Raw genomic sequence first — 17,679 nt, forward strand, 5'->3', positions numbered from 1 at the left:
CATGGATCTGCTTATTGATTTCAGCAATAAAGAAGATTAAGTACTGAGTTTGTTCTGGGTCATTTCAGTCCACTAAGGCAAATTCTGATCACCCACCAGGCCACAAAGCTGCCTTGACAAATCACATGCCTGAAGGTATAAAAGTATTCGTCTTGAAAGAAATGCAGAATTATGCCTGTGCAACTGAATCTTTGTAAATTACATCTTGACAAACTGACTTTCAGGATAGAGCTACACACACTCCTAGATCTTTAACCTTCTTTGAAGATGACAAGCTTCATTTCACATTCATGTTTTCCACCTCTGTGAAGACTGTGCTTTAAAAGAAAATATATTCATAGGGTAAGAGAATTCCATGCACAAGTCATTACCATGTGGGAGGCTGAGGAAAACGGAAAATAGCACACAGAGCCAGGTCAAAAAAATTATCTAGTTTCAGAGGCAAAATTTGGTAGTAAGAAGTTAATAAAACTTTAAGATTCTATTCTCTTTCCTGGTTAAATATGAGAGAAAGCCTAAATATTAACATGTAAAGTCAAATTATTGTATGAATTTGCAGCACATTTGCATTCTTATTCTGACTTCATTTCACATCTTTATTTTCCTACTATTTCTAAGAGCACGTGGTCCAAAATTACCACAGAGTGCAAGTCAGTAATGATGATATTTTTTATTTTTGCTGCGCCTTTTCCTGGTAGACCTTAAAGCTCCTCAGAAGCAATTAAACTAGTTTTACAACACCACTGTGTTTGATTTTGAACTCTGAAGAGGGGCAGGTTTACTAAAAGGGGCTCTATGATTTCTGCTGCCTTTGATTAGCACTGCTTGGAGTTGCACCTGGGTGCAACTCATTTGTACTTTCCCTCTCTCTTTCCCTACTACAACAGTTGCTCCATCTGCTTTACAGAAGATTAAACACTGTTGTTACAGCCATATAGGGGATTTTCTGACAAAAATCAAGAAAAGACCAGTAATATAAAGTGTAAAAAGCTAAAAAATGCAGCTTCCTAATGACATACATGCATTCATCTACCTAAGATTTAGGCTGCTCTTACTGTGCAGAAGGTAGGCATTCAAAGAGTTAATGGGTGCGTGTTAATCTTGCTGCTGCTAAATGGAGTTACACGTGTGCAAAGAGGGGAGAACAGATCCTTTACTGTTTTTCATTTTTTGGATGTGGAGAGTTATATTTCATGGGGGATGAAAAACAAATAAATTTTACTTCAGGAACCCTTCTGTTTTACTTGCACTATCACTAGTTTTGGCTGCCTCATAGACTGCAGAAAAAATGATTAAGCAAGAGAATATCAAATACTCTGCTTGAAACGCAAGACAAATAAATATATGACAAGGGCACTTCCATTGTTCTCTAAAATATGAGCTTACGTTAGCACTGAGTATGAAAAAATTTACCTTACTCCCTCTCCAGGCAGTTTCAGCTACCAGTCCCTGAAATCCCCTCATTCCCATGTCACGTGGAGGAGTCCACAGCTTGGTGAAAGCTTACTTTTCTTCTGCTCCCTCCCTCTCCACTCCTCAAAGTCTGCATTATCTGCCACAATTCAGCTTAGAAATTCTTTTTCTAGTATAATTGCTTGACAGTTATGGGCTAACAAGGAACATTTTTCTCTCTTCTACCTCTGTATTCAGAATAATCTATTTCCTTTACACTCACATGCAGGCACATAAGCTGTGCTTTAGAGGATTCACCACTCCAGACCTCTGAACAAGATTCACAACTGTGCTTCTTTCTCTGCCAGAGAGCCAAGTGCGCTGCCACTTTGCACAAGAAAGGATTCCTGCCATGATCACTGTTTTTCTGCTGTTGCTGCTCAGTTTTTTTCTTGACATGCAGCATCTTCTGTCCTCTGAGAAATACCCCTCTCAAGTCCATTTGTACTGTTCACCAAGGGAAGAAGCATCCCTCTTTCTCCCTTTCCCTCACTACCATCCCACAACTAGAAATCTTTATGGCTGCTTTTTTCCCAGATTTTTAAGACAGACAGATGAACTCTTAGCAGTCTATTAAAATGTTTTGTAGACTGAAAAGACTTTTATCTACTGGTCAAAGCATCTATCAGTGTGTTACAGTCCACTCAGCTGCTCTCATAATTCAGACGCATATTTTGTTTTTACTTTTCAGTAGTACTACACTTCATATTACTTAGGACTATTAACTTTCTGAAGAATAAGGTTTGAAACAAAATATGAATGATAAAGACTTCTCTTGAACTAAAAAACCTTGATCCTGGATATGACTTAAGGAATATTGGCAATGTTGACTCAGTAGGCAGTTCTTGCCCAAAGGAAATGGAAGTGAGCAGTGGGTTATCATACTGGAGTGGAATCCCCTCCAAGCACCCTCTGTGATACTTCATGGTATTTACAAAGCAAGATGCCATTTTAGACAGATATTGCAATAATTTACTGCCTGTCTCCTTTCATTGTAAAATATAATGGAAATGAAAAATAGGGCAAGCTTTTATGCTTGTTAAGTTTTGTATCAGCTCTCACAGAACTGGTAGCTACTTTGCAGCAGATAAAGCATGCAGTGAAGTGATGTATAAGATCATCATGGTAGGCTCTCCTATAATTAGATTGTCTAGCATTTTCCTTCAAGGAGGATTTCTGTGATTTTTTTTTTCTGAGCTCAAATTAAACTCTTTCCAGCTGGCTTTTGAAATTCAGACAGAGAAGCATCCTTTCTATATCTCATGAAATTCCATTCAGGTTTGGCTGTACTGCGCATATTTCAAGACACATTTTACCTTCTGTTGCTTCCCTGCTCAAGGCAACATGATGGCCTATGAGAAATATCTTTAAACAAAACAGCCCCAATACCTAGGACTGAAACCTTGTGAAAACTTTGCAAGCTGCAGCAGAACGACCTAGAAGTTGGAGCTGGAGTGAGGACGGAAAGGGAAGTAAGTAGGCTTACTCAAATGTCTGTGTCTATGTCTACCCAGACCGGTCAGAGACTTGGCTCCCCTTCTGGTGCACAGGACAGGACAAGAAATCCTCCCAGTTACAAAAGTGAGGAGGCAGGGGCACACAAACAGGGCTCTCTGGTCCTCCACCTCCTCCCTCAGCCTCATAGGACAAAGGAGTGGAGCCCACTCTGGTTTTCCTAGGGTAGATGGAAGGGGTAAGGAGAGAAACATAGAGCTGCTCAACAGCAACAGCCACCCTACAAGCTGGTCTGTGCATCCCATGTCAACAGGATGGGATGACTACGGCAAAAGTAGGCACAAAGAAGACACTGCCATGCAGGAGGGCACTTTGGTGGCATACCCAGCTGGCTAAGGCAAGGACAGCCCTTGACCCAGGTCTGACATCCCTGCTGGCCCCATCAGATCCACCATACTGACAATTCATTACACCATGCATGACCTCCTCCATGCTGCAGTAAACATAAAGGCTTTGGAAGGGAGAAAGTCACAAACACAGGAGAGTTGACCAAGTATAAGTGGCAGGACAGTTTCAGAGAGGGTGGCCCAGGCAGTACAGCCCCCACCGTCCTGCCAGTGGAATTCAGTTTTTGCTAATGCTTTACATGGGATGCAAATCTTTTCTGCAAAAAAATAGGGCAAAGCATTAGCTTATGAACTTGCACAGAGATGAAAGAGTGTTTCATCAAATTTTTTACATAGCAAGCATACGTAAGCAACGGAGATCAAGCAGAAATATTTATTTAGCTATCATTATTTTATCTTTGTTGGTCTGTGACCCCAGTCAGCGAACTTTGTTTAAGGAAGTCTGAGTGAACAGGGTCTGTTTCCTATAAACTCATCTCACATCTTCCTGGTCTGGCTTACATTCAGCTGTTTCAGTAACTCCATACCAACCTCTGAGACAGAATGTTGTTTACAAATAATTTGAGATAAAACATAAGCCTCTAGGTCTTCACTCAGCTAGTTATTTTTAAATATCTCCTGTTTTAGAATTTAGAGTCCTTCCTCCTCTTATTTCCTGGATATATACCACCTTTTGGATTTTAGTGATGTGAAAGCTCACCTTGTCTGCATTTTCTACATAAATAGCCTTTATAGTGCATAGGTATAGACCATTCTAAACCCTCATGTCCTGGAATAGAAATATAAGGATAATTTGTTGTAAGGTAATTAATCTAGGGAATACCAGATGCATTTTTCATCATAATTGTGTAGGATGAAATATTAAAAACTATTTGAATGAATAACTGATTTGAAAAATATTTACAAATTTATTCTAAAAATCAGAAAGGACATAACACTTCTAAGACAAGTATGTCTTCCAAATGAAATCATAAAACTGTTGAAATCTTTCATATAAATATTCATGGTAAGGTTTGTATGTGTAGTCATGTGGTGCGTTTGTATGTAATAAATGTGAACACAGGTCAGTAATATAGCTGTTGCTGATTTTTGTACAGATAAACACATAGTTCAATAATGTCTTTTGACACAGTAGTTATTCTTTTCTTTGAGATCTCTTCCTGTTTGTTGTCACCCATGAATAAGTGAAAAGAAACAAAAGTATAGTTTTGTGCAGCAGTGAAAGATGGCAGCGAAAGGCGGTAAGTAATTAATACTTGATTGAAATCTATAGTGCAAGTCCTGTTGGCTCCAACAGAAGAGTGGGAGCTTCTGTGAAAGTGTGCCTACTTGATATTCCCATTTTTCAAGAAAAACTAAGGAAGTCCTGCTTACACTAAGACAAACTGACTCAATTACATTGTATATATGGCTCTGCTTTAAAAAATATTTTTAAAGGACTCAAATCAATGTAATTCATATAATTATAGAGACAATACAGCTTACTAGATGCTGCTCACCTCAAATATTTCTTTTCTGCTTTGTTCTGCAAGACTTTCAAGACAGAAAGTATTGAAAGTGAAGTGAATGACAAAAAATAAAAACCTTAAGTCTTCCCTTTCCTTAAACTTTTTTTGTTGATGGATTTTTAATCTGAGAAGGTAATACTAGCAGTGATGTTGAATATTTAACATTTGATAGAAGAATAATAATTCAACATTTAATGGAAGTTGTTGTCACCTGTGAGATAATTAATACAAATTTTGCTAACAGTTTGACTCAGCTATAACTATCTTAACGGAAGTTTTTCGGTGATTTAATACTCTAGTGAATATAAAGCCCCACAGATAGAGAGAGTTTCTGAATGTATTTATAATACAGACTTAGGTGGATCAGAACTGAATGATACATTACATTATTTAGGATTACTAAAAGCGATAGGATAAGTTTTTGGTCATACTCTAATACAACAAGTGCCAGTCCCAAAAGTTTTCTAAAAGAAGGAGAATGAATAACAGCTATGGACAAAATATAGCCATTGTATTTGACAGAAAATTAAGTTTCTTTTTTTTTAATTAAATATTTCTATGCAACATGAGACAGGATGTTCTACCATATGGACTACAATAAAAAATTCTTTCTGGAATTTTTTTTGGTCCTCATTTTCTCGTAAAATACTTTAAAATAACAGGTGATATTAAAAAAAAACCTTAAGAAACACGCTCAAGTGCTAGTATTGGAATGATATTGCATTGTGCCTTCAATACACACCAGAAGGATGCATTGCATTGGACAGCGTGTCCTTGGTATCAATGTTTATTACAGAGGTATGAACTAAGTGCAATGCACAAACATTCCTACCAGCACACACCCTACACAGGAACAAAGAGGAACAATTATGATGCCTGCAAGGCAGAGGGGGGAAACCTGGGGAGCTGCAAGAGAATTGTTCTTCAAAAGTAATGGCAAATATCTTTGGAGTCAGAGATGGGTTTTACTAGAGGAGGGAGATACACAGAGCCAGAAAGGATCCTGACCAGGGCTTGGAGTAGCTGTGGGAAGTACAGCCTTTCTAAGGTAAGAGAGAGACTGTTTTTCCACTCTTTTTCTCTTTGATTATGAAAAGGAAGAGGAAGCAGAGGTGTTTTTGGCCCACAAATCCCCGTCTCCTTACTAAGCCTCACAGGTGGAATGTCCACACAAAGAGAAGGCTGGAGGAACAGTGGAAATTGCCCTGCATGTTCAGTCTTGGGGTACTGCAAGAAATGGTGGAGTGCACCAAAAGCTGGTTTTAAAATCAAATCAAATAAAGATCACTTGATCCTGAACCATATACTTGCAAGTCTGAAATCCATATGCAGTAAATTGGCTGAAAATCTAATAAAGAATGCAAATTGAAAAAATAAAAAAAGAAAATAGAATTTTTTTTGTTGTTGTTTTTAAAGAGGGAGATTATTAATAGGTTTGCAAAGGTAGCTATTAGAATCTGTAATTTTTAGCTTATTCGGAAAGAGAAAAGTAGTGAAATGACAAGGCTTGTTAATGACACAGAGGAACCCAATTGCAGTGGAGAGCTAGGAGATAAAATTGTGTATGGAATTCCTTGTCAATAAGCATTATGGCATGCAGTTATAAAAAAATAATCCAAACTATAAATGCGTATTAAAAGCCTCTATATCTGCTGCCAATTACAAAAAAAAAAACCTAAAACTAAGAATCACTGTGGCTGGTGATCTGAAATCTAATTTCAAACTCAGTGAAAATAAGAGAGTATGTCACACAGTAGGCAAAAGAGAGACTGAGCATACAGCGGCATAATAACGTTTTCTAAATTCTCAGTACGCCATGAACTGAAAACTGTATGCAGTTATGGTCATTTCATTTCAGAAACAGAAATGGAACAGGGAAAGATATAATAAAAACCAATAAAGACAATGGAAAGTATGGTATAGCTCCTGTCTGAGGAATCATGAAATAGGCTAAGATTTCCTGCCTGGGAAAAAGAGGATTTAGAGCCATATAAAAATCAAGAGTATCATGAACAAGGACAACATTTATTCATTGTGCCTCATACTACATGAACATGCAGAGGACCAAAGTAGAAACAGAAAGCAGAAATATTAAAACATAAATAAGATTTTTTTGTTGTTTATACATGTAAAGAAATAGTATACTATCATGTAAATATAAGTTCTACACTGCAAAAAGTTGGTGACTTCTAATAGAAGAAAAACCACACAAGAAGCTATGCACTTGAAGATATTCTTGTGATTTGATAAGGATTTTCTCTTTCCTTACCCCTTTAGCAAGCTATTTTCTTTTCTGCTTTATAGATTCTGACATATGTCAGATATGCTCATTATAGTTTATTGTAAATGAAAATGTGTAATACTGTGAAGGGTCTTAACATCCTTTCTTTAAAAGACATTTGATGAAAACGGTGAAATTGTCCAGCGGTATTATAAGATCTCAATACATAAGATGCCCCAATCTACAAAGTTAGGTTGGAAAGTTGTTCAGAGACATTCAAAGTCTCTGGACTTTCATTAGGAATCAAATTTATTGGTTCCTAATATATGATCCCAAACTTTGCCAATATGCTTTAATTTATTGTCAAAAAATATAAAATAGCAGGGAGTTGCTTTACTTTCTATTTCTCCACAAAAAGTAGCTGCATTACCCATGCTCATGATCATACAAAGAAGGGCTTTTACTTGTAGCCAACATGTAATTACAGTGGGTTTTAGCTTGGTTGCATTTGTACTTGGTTCATTTCCAGTGCTGAGCTTTAGATGAGCTACGCCTCTTCCTCAAGGATGAGAAAGGGGAAATGACAGGATACAAACTGATCCACAGTTTTCCAGGCTTACTTAAGATCTATATTATTTACACCCAGTTTAATTATCAGATCAAAATAAATTTAAAAGACAATTTAAAATACTCAACTTTATATTTTTGTATTATTTGGCATTGATGAATAGTCAATAAAACAGAGAAATACTATTTTTTTTCAAGTGTTTATAGCATAACTATACTTCTTTACTGTAATTTTGTTAATATCATTTTAATATATTGATGATCAGCATTAAATTCTGATCAGCTGTTATGATAATCCATCACCTTCACCACAGCATCATTGCAGAGTGACAATAGCCATGGAATTTATATCTGCCCATTAGAAAGTAAAGAGGTTTTAAGCCAAAAAGTATTTCCAGCATAGATTTTTTTAGAAGAAAATCAGAGCCATGATATATAGCAATTCTGATCTGTGAGTCTGTTAGTCTTCAAAGTTTAGTAGTCTGAAAGATATTATACCATCTTGGTTTCAACATAATATGAATTGCTTATTTCTGTGGAATGAAGAAAAATGATGTAAGATGTAAAGGTTTGGACTCTTCTCTTTACATAGGCTTTCCTTTCCCTAATGGATTTTTAATTTTTCCTTTTCCAAAACAGGGGCCTTCTATATGGAAATTTCATCACCCTTACAATCCCACCCCAAAATCGTTTCTGTTCTCCACTTCCGGCGGATAGAAAAAATAACAGATTTCTTACATCTCCTTTCCCCACTGCATGACTGGAAGCATCTTGAAAAGAAGACATGAAATGAGAAAAGGCCATCCCGTAGGACATGGCAAGCCAGAAAAACTGTTGCTATTATTTTTGGTCCTGAATTAGGATAATTTTTTTCCCCAATTTTTTTTTTTTTTTCCTTTTCAGGATGGAAGAAATTCTGTTTTCTAGTAGAAAACTGATTTTCTAGCTACAGGAGGTCCTTTTGAAAACAATATAAATTAACCAGATTTTATTCCTGATGTCTTTCAGATTTAAGGTTTTAATACAGTGTTTCCATTTAAAGAAGAGTTGTTGGTGCTTGTTATAGCCATGAGCTATGAAATCTAAAGCACTGTGGGCAATTACTTTTGGCAACTAGTCCACTTACTGAATAGTAGGGGGCATGATTACATTCCTGGTGTAGACAGGACTAAAAAGTATTTTTGACATTAATATGTATATACTTTTACATAAAGAGTTGAAAATTATTTTGTCTCATCAATAAAGAAAAATACTTTATCAAGATAGAGTCTAGAAAGAATGACCAGTGAGATGGCTGTGGTTTTTTGTGGGAATGAACCAGTAAGTGTCACTTGGAAACCCATTTTGATGTGCCTGTAAAAAAGTACTGAAAACAAACTGAGCAAGTATTTCCGGAATGTGGCTGAAGATGTGAAAAACAAAAATTAATCAACATGGCTGCTGTACCAGCTATTTCTTTGAAACCAGAGAGAGAAATAATGCTTAGTGCACAAATGAGTGTTTTGTAAATGCACTGAAGGACCCAATTAAGTCCACTCCCTTCAAGGAAGGGAATGTGAAAAAATAATTTATTTCCTAAGTTGGTGAAATTGGGAGGAAAAAGGTTTGCATCAAAACAAAACCTCGCAATTGAATGTTTTTCACTACAATCTTATTTCAGAATTCTGGAAGCTTATCTTTCAAAGGACTTGTGTACAGTGTGTTTGTATGTCACCTCCTATCCCCTTTCTCTCCTTCTCTCTCTAATAGTCATAATGTGAATATGGCTGTTATAGTCAACAGACTCTCTCCACAGTAGTTTTCGTAGATATCTCAATTCTGAACTCATCAACTGGTCTCCCAGTTTTATGATGGTATCCTCCTATTCAGCATCCATAGCCCACTTGGAAAGACATACCTAACCTTGGAAATTACCATTTCTGAGTACATGAGCACACAAAAAATGCAACAGATGACTCGAGCTCATGCAGACGTCTTGTCTTGATTTGAAAGCTATTTCAGGTCTATTTCCTTTACCAGCTACCAATTCTCACATGGCATGCAAAAGCTTTTTTAAAATCTTTAGCTATCTATCCAATTAAGCTGACAGTGACTCAAAGTTTGTAAGTTGCCAGGAAGGCAATAACATCCCCTGCACATAGGTATTTAACAGAACTAGCATGTAGATTTGTCTCTGCACATGGAATACTCCAAGTGCAGCTTCTGTTGTGGAAGGTACAACACTTTGAGACCATCCTTTCAGCAAAAACTTTATATTTTAGTTCATTATTATTGAGAGTTGTCACTTGTATCTTCTAAAACAGCATTATCTGAAGATAAAAATTCAAGCAAAATGAAAAGGATTATCTTCCATTTAGCGGCCAAAAAGGCGTGTAGTGAATCTAACAGTACAACTTCCAGTGTGTTGAGTCTCTTCTCTCAGGTCTGCTCAGAAGCGGAGAGTTAAATGCTCCAGACTGAACCAGCAAACACAAAGCAAATCTTCCTTGCCCGTTACATGTCTGTGTCTTGCAAGAGAAAGTTCATGAGAAGAAAACAGCTTTACATTTTGTGATGGTCTTAGCAAAGATGCTAATAATACAAAATTAAGGTTGTTGGATGCTCCTTGATAAGTTGCAGTTATAGAGCTATAATAATGTAATTCCAACTGTTTCAGTGAGGCAAATTTCTCACTGGTTCATCTTACTACTTCTGTTTTCTCTTAGCTCCCTTAGTAGAACAACACTTTGCAACAATCCTCCATACTACTCTAGATTTTCCTCACTTCTCAGTCTAATGAAATTTTCTTTTTGAATTTCACCACTGATTCCCTCTTATCCGAGGTGAAATTTTGGATCATGAGGCAAACTTTCCACAAGTACAGTGATGTTCAAGTCGGAACATTTATTTATTCTAGCATTAAAGAGCATTTGTCAAGGTTGAGGTCTAGTGCAAGAGACTCTACAAAAATCTCACTAGCAAGACATAGTATCTACCCTGGAAAGCCTAGAGCTGATAAAGAGTGAGACAGAGGGTGGGAGAACCTCTAGAGATTCAGAGGTAGCAGAAGTTGTTTACAAACTTTCCTAAATTTCAAGGGCATTTAATCTAAACCTGCTGGTTTTTAATACAAGGTATAATAAAATAGCTAACAGGAAATATCAGGAATCAGAGTAAGAAAAAGAAGAGTCTAGAGGGAAGCAAAGGTTAGAAGTAGAGAGTACATTGTATGACTTAAATTGAATTTAATGTAGATACAGCCTAAGGCAAACTCCTGTATTTGTGTTCAGTGGCTGATTAACAATATGCCAGAGATAAAACTCCAAGCATTTCTAATTTCAACATAAGTGATTTTTTGTGTTCAAGAGAAACAAGCAATTATGGTAGCAGCGGATTTGAAATTCTCTACCAACAGACGGTTCTTAAAATAAATAGTTTCTTAAAGCATCAACAGATATCTATGGTGAAATAAAGACTGCAGTCAGCAACCCAAAAACATACTCAATTTCAATATCGGTAATTATTTCCGTAAAAATAACATTCACAATCCTACTATACATAGGATTTACATGTGAAAATTCTATATAAATTTGCTTTGGAGTATAATTTTTAAATATATACACACAGAGACATATGCATAAATGCACATAAACATATGAATACACACATATATAAAAAAATACATTTCTGTATACAGTCAAGCTTACATTTCTTACTAAGTGTTCACACTGATCATTACCTTTGGAGATATTTTAAACTCAAGTAGACAAGGCCCTGAGCAACCGACTCTAGTTGGCCCCACTTTGAACGAGGAGTTGGACCAAGGACCTCCAGAGGTTCTTTCCTGTTAGGAAGGAAATCAAGGTCTGGCCCTTCTGGATATTTTAATTAAATTGCTCTTACCCCTAGGTTGCTCCACTTTTTGTCTTTTTCCTTTTTCTTTTGTAGAAGGAACAAAATACCAACATAAAAAACATCTTTTAATTTTTTTCTCCAGACAAACAAACAAACAGCAGAAAATGGAACCAGATGACTAAAAGGAAAAAGGAAAATACTCTAAAATATATCTCCTTTCTGAGAAAAAAGAAAACTTCGTCAATTCTCTTCCTCCTTCTGCTACTGCCCTCCTCAGGGAAGTTTTATGTCAACGAAGATACATTTCAGCAACAAAATTTGTATTAAGAACAACAGAAAAATATACTATAAAATTAATCTTAACACTTCTGACAGTTAAAAAAATAAAATAAGCATCCTTCTATTGTTCCACCAGATAAAGAATAATTTAAAAATTGATTTTAAGCTCAGCGATTTAAAAAACTTATTATAAACCTTGCCTGTTCAAAACCTGCCTACCCAAGCTGTTATCTTTGGTTTTAATTTTCTTTTTGAAGGGGACAATTAGGCCCAAATATAGAAACTGATTTTGTTCAAGTGCCCTAATTATGCAATTTAATATGGATGTCAACACATACAAGGTTCAAAAGAAGATAACTTCACAGTCACATAAATATATAGTGAAGGAAAGCTATCTAAATAATTTCTATTACATAAATAGAACCACTTGCATTAATTTTTCTCAAGGCTGCAAACATTAATTAATGTGCTTGATTGTTCAAAATAGTCATCCAGTATAACTACTTGGGCTGTTTTCTTATTTCAAAATAATATTTCTTATGGAAAGTAAGATCAAAAACTTTAGATGTTCCTTTTTCATGTTCATTATTGTTATATATCTATACAGTAATTTTCAGGGTTATTTTAGACAGTAAACTTTCTGTGAATTCTTTTTCTTGAACAACAACATCTTAAAAAACAAAACCAGGTTAGCATAACAGAGAAGTTAGAATAAGCAGAATCAGGAGTTGAACGGTGATGTGTCATCAAGACTTTTAAATAGACCTTCTAAAACAAAAAGGTGGACAGGTATCTGTATTACATTTTCTTATAGTCTGTTAGAAAATTCAGAGTTAAATGAGAAAACGTTTTCTGGGTTCTGTTCTGTCGTCTACTCTGTAGTTCAACTGTCTCAGGTGTCAAGTATTTTCACCTGCAAATGAGGTCAGATGAGGTCATTATATCCTTTAAAACCCAGAGGACAGTACTGCAGAAGAAGGAACACCTTGATATGGAATATTTTTTTCATTATTTGATATTTTCTTTTTTATTTAACTAGAGTACTCGCTTATACTAAGTATGTACATGCATAGTTGTGGGAGCAAGTATGGGAATACAAGGCAGTAAAAGCCAGTAATGCTAAATCCCTTGAGACATCAAAGTTCCAGCACAAATTTCATGGGAGTGACGCAGAGTCTCAGCCATTCAGATTCCTCTCAACTTCTCAGTCCCACCACCTACCTATCATAGCTCTCCCAGCTCAGGGTACTGAATTGGAGAAGGCTTGTTCCTAAGCAAATGAGTGATTGTGACTTTAAAATTCTCCCTAGGATATGTCCAGGAACAATTTGCTGCCTACCAGCTGTTCCCTGTTCCCTTCAGACTCATGCCCTTCAAAACTCTGAGCCACTTCTGACCACCATGAACAACTTTGTTTCACCCGAATGACAGTAAAATGTACAATTCTCAATCTACTGCAGAGGAGATATTTGACCCCATTCTGGAATATTTTCTGATCCTTCATGTCCCTTCATGCCACAAAGATATTTCATTACTCATCAAACATTTTGAAAAAACATTCTGTAAAAACATAATTAAAAACTTCTTGAAATCTGTGAATAGATGACTCCTTTTTAGTTACCACTCTGGCCAATAACTGTACGGAGCCTTAATGATGCACATAAGAAAGAAAGAATCTCTCATATTACTTATAAGCAACTGTCCTTCTAGATATTCAGGAAGACAAAGGATACTGTATAGATTGCCATGAAAAATGCTTCTGATGTCCATAACAATTTAATAATTAAACCATGCCTTTATGTACAACAGAAGCAGCTCCATTCATGCACAAGTTAAAGATATGGATTTTAGGGTGAAATTCAGGATATTAACAGCAGACATTTGTTATTTTTAAAAGTTAAACATTTACTAGGTTAAGAAAAAAACTGTATAAATTCATGTATCTTTACTGAAAGTTATAGTCAGCTGACATTTACTGAATTTTGCTTTGCCTCTTCTAAATGCTAGCACAGCACACCCCAAACTTCATATCTAATCATAGGTTACTAAAAATAACCTAATTTAGCTAATGCGAAGAAATAAACCTTGGGATTTCATATGTAGAGTGTACACATTTAAGATTGTATTGTTAGTTATACCACAAATTTCATCTAGGAGTGATAAACGGCTAGAGACCAAGCCTAGCAGAGGTATAACTGGTATATCTACCTAAAACACTCCTCATCATCATTACTGCTGGAGGGGAGGGAAGGGAAGGGAAGGTGGGGGGAGAGAAAAAACATATCCCTAAATGCCCTCCCTGTTGACAAATGAGGTGAAAAAATAAATCATTCACACGTCTAGCTTTGCTATTTAATGTCCATTAAAAAATATGCAAGCAAGACCATGCAGCTCTATTTATATATGAATGCAAATAAACAAAGTTCAACATATCAAGCATGTTTTTAAAAGATAAAGAAAAATGAACAAGAAGATTTTTTTTTTGTAGATCTGACACACTTTGATAAACAGAATAGGCACAGTCTACAACTAAATGTACATTTTAAGGATTATCATTTTTTTACCTCCAGTTTTAGTGCTGAGATCCCAAACGCAGAAAGCTCCAGTGCTGGATACTGCTTGTTTCTTTGCTGATTTTTCTTTTCTTTCTTTTTTTTTTTTTTATTTTATTTTTTGGTAGTTTAAAGTACAGAAAGATTCCAAGACAGCCTTACCTAGATGAAGAGAACCTGGAGTTCGGACATGACCTCCCTAAAATCTTTGGTCCATACAACAACAACAAAAAAAAAACAAACAACAAAAAAACCCCAACAAAAAATAAAGGAGCAAATAAACAAACAAAAGAGCCCAGTCCCGGTTAGCTCCTGCTAGCAGAAAAGTTCAGATTTCGCTACTGAGATCATTGCTCTATTCTGAGCAGTTTTGCTCAATGTGTGATTCTAACAAAAACACCCTCTGCAGCTGGAGGGAGCCTTAACTAAGCACGAGCCTGTCAAGCTTTTCCCAGTGACTTCTGCCTACTAAATTCAGACTGATGTTTTGTGAAAGGGGCCTCAAGAACCAGGCCCAGATTGCCTGAAAAGTATTTCCTGCCTTTGAGAGAGAGGGAGAGGGAGAGTGAGACAGGGAGGGAGGCTGCCTGCCTGCCTGCGCCAGGGAGAGCGCGCACGGGGAGCGGGGGGGGCAGGAAAAAAAGACAAGACCGAGCATTTCAAGACGTTCAGCTTAATACACTGATGGGCTATTTCTATCAAACGGGCAGATCTCTGCTATAGTTACGTAACGTAAAAATGCTTTCATACCCTCCCTCCTGTTTGTTTTCTTTTTCGTTGAAAAAAATATTTCATACGTGTCTCGTGTTCGTGCAAAGATAGCAGTTATCCAGATCTACAGGAGGACGTCTCTGAAATGCCTGGTCTTTGGCACCAGGTAGAGAGAAACAGGCACAAAACCACATGGTCTAAACTCAATTAATACAGCGCATTGACAAAGGGTCTAGTGCTATTCTTATGAGCAAATATACACTGTTAGATAAATATCGTTTACACGCCTACGCTAAACTCTATTCTTACTGAAAAAAGCAAGCTTTAAGAAAATGAATGCTACAGTTTAAACACAGGCATATTGCAGGCAGTGGTATATGTTGCTTTACCTCTTCTGAGAATCCTCCAGAGTCACACAAATCCAGCCCTGCAAAAGCAAAAGGACAGACTCCATCTTGATCATATTAGTATTTTGCTGACATAAAACACTTGTAACTACTTCGTTCCAGCTTGACAGGGTGCCTGAATCACGTCTCCAGAGTAACCCTCTGCATCTACATCCTTCGCTCTATACAAATTTAGTGAATATCATCTGTTTATCTTTTCTGCTTTCTTCTGCCTCCTCTGAGTGACTTCCTCCTAGCTGTTCCAGCCTGAGAACTTGGATTACCATTTGGTTTTGATTAAAACCAGACGGACAGCTCTGTAGAAGTTTGAGGGTAAGCTAATGGAAATGACTAGTATGGCTTTAATTAGTGTATCTATTAATAATAAATATTAGCTATTCATCTAACAAATTCTAGTTATAAATACATGCAGAAAACGTCTTTGGTCACTAGTCTCATATTTAGGTGAAATAACTTACTCAGTTTTGATTTCATTTAATTCAATGTGAATCATAATGGTAATGACCATGTACGATTTCCAAACTACAGGGTGAAGCCAACTCTTTTTTTCCTTTTCCTTAAAGAAAGAAAGAAATATTGTTGCCAACTTTAATTTTCTTCCCAGGTGGATTGGTCATGCATCATTTACCTTCTGATGAACCCTTCAGCCAGTGTAAACCCTCTTTATTAGTTATTGCTCTGAGTAAATGATTTTACTATTACTAATCAGGTTATTGATTAGAATCTTTGGCCTTTGGCTGGCCTTCAGAGGAAACTGTAGGGATGCAGAGGTAAGACACTGCATATACTATGCTATACAAGATAGTGCCTGGACACTGGAGATGTAGTGACCAGAAGGCCTCCATGCAGCTGGCCTGCCACAACTGGGACAGGATATTTATTCTGAAAGGAGATAGGAAACCTTCATAATTACTAACTGCTGATACATGAGCTTTCTACCAGCCTCCAACAACTGCCTTTTAACTGTTTATATAATGCCTTCATTAGCTCAAGTAAGTCGTCTTGAGGGCATTTCTTCAGTCAAAGAAAAGCAAGCCCTGCAGGGCTGTCTCCAGCTCCCACTAATATGGTCATATCTGGAGCTAATTTGTCAAGCTTTAGTTCCTCAGCATGTGAAACTTTGTGCTAAAGTCTGCTAAATTTGCCGAATGTGGTCTTCATTGTCGTACATGTAACTTTATATATGTGTTTTTCAGCCTTAAAATTACAGTATTAACTTTAAAAGTCAGTTGCAAAATTATGCAGGCCCAAATGGAAGTGGGTTTGAATTTTTTCCCAGTTGCTTTCATGTACATGGATAGTGGAGGTAGACAACCTTAAGTGGAACGACTCGCCAGCCTAACCTCTGCGTCTTCAAAGACAGAGGTCTTTGAAGCCCATAGAAGGAAATGGCATATGTGGTGGTAAACTCTGAACAGTCAGAAGTGCAGCCTCAGAGGTAAATAACTTTTCAGAATTATTTTTAACTATATTTGGCTAGCCTGAGATCTGAATGCATAAATTTTACTCTACTGTAAAGTGTGATTTATACTGTTTTCCTGAAAGATTTCCAGTTTGGAATTCAGTGAATAAATTACAGGCTGCAAAGTGACACATTTTCTTTGCAATTATGGAATTGCATAAATTGCACAATTTTGATTTTTTTTTAATGGAAATCAAAATAAAACAAAAAGTCTTTACTTTCCTTACAGTTAAAATTTACTAAGAATATTGATTATTATAATACCAAAAAAGCGATGAGTTTTTTCCTAGTTATTTTTCTTCAGCTAAACTTCACTTGATGTTCCACCAAGAAGCTTCAATTTCAGTAAAATAGGCTGGAGTTTTTTTCAGAAGCTGAGCACAGGAATAAGATGGATTAAAATATGTGTAAGTGAGGATATATTTAAAAGTCATGAAAATATTAAGACATGGTCCACTCTGTGAAACAGTTTCACAAAGTTAACTTGCTTTCAAATATTCTAACGCTTGATGAATATCTAAAAAAGAGAAAAGAAGGACATTTTCAACAATGTCTCTCCATTCCCTGTCTGTCTAAGAAAACTGGGCACAGAATGTCTCCTTCATCTCTTTTCCTGCTATTGCATCTTTAGAAAAGAGGAGAATAACCAGAATTTGAATACTTGTTCTACTCTACTTTAATAAAACATTATAATGATAACAATAAAAAAAAAGTGTATAGCAGTATTTTATGGTGAAAAAAAGACAGACCACGTGGAATCAGAACATCCAAGTCTGAAAATGTTAATAATTCTGTTGGGTCTTAGGCAAACCATAGAACTGAAA

The sequence above is a fragment of the Tauraco erythrolophus genome, chromosome 5 (assembly GCF_009769465.1).
Source record: "Tauraco erythrolophus isolate bTauEry1 chromosome 5, bTauEry1.pri, whole genome shotgun sequence".
NCBI lineage: Eukaryota > Metazoa > Chordata > Aves > Musophagiformes > Musophagidae > Tauraco > Tauraco erythrolophus.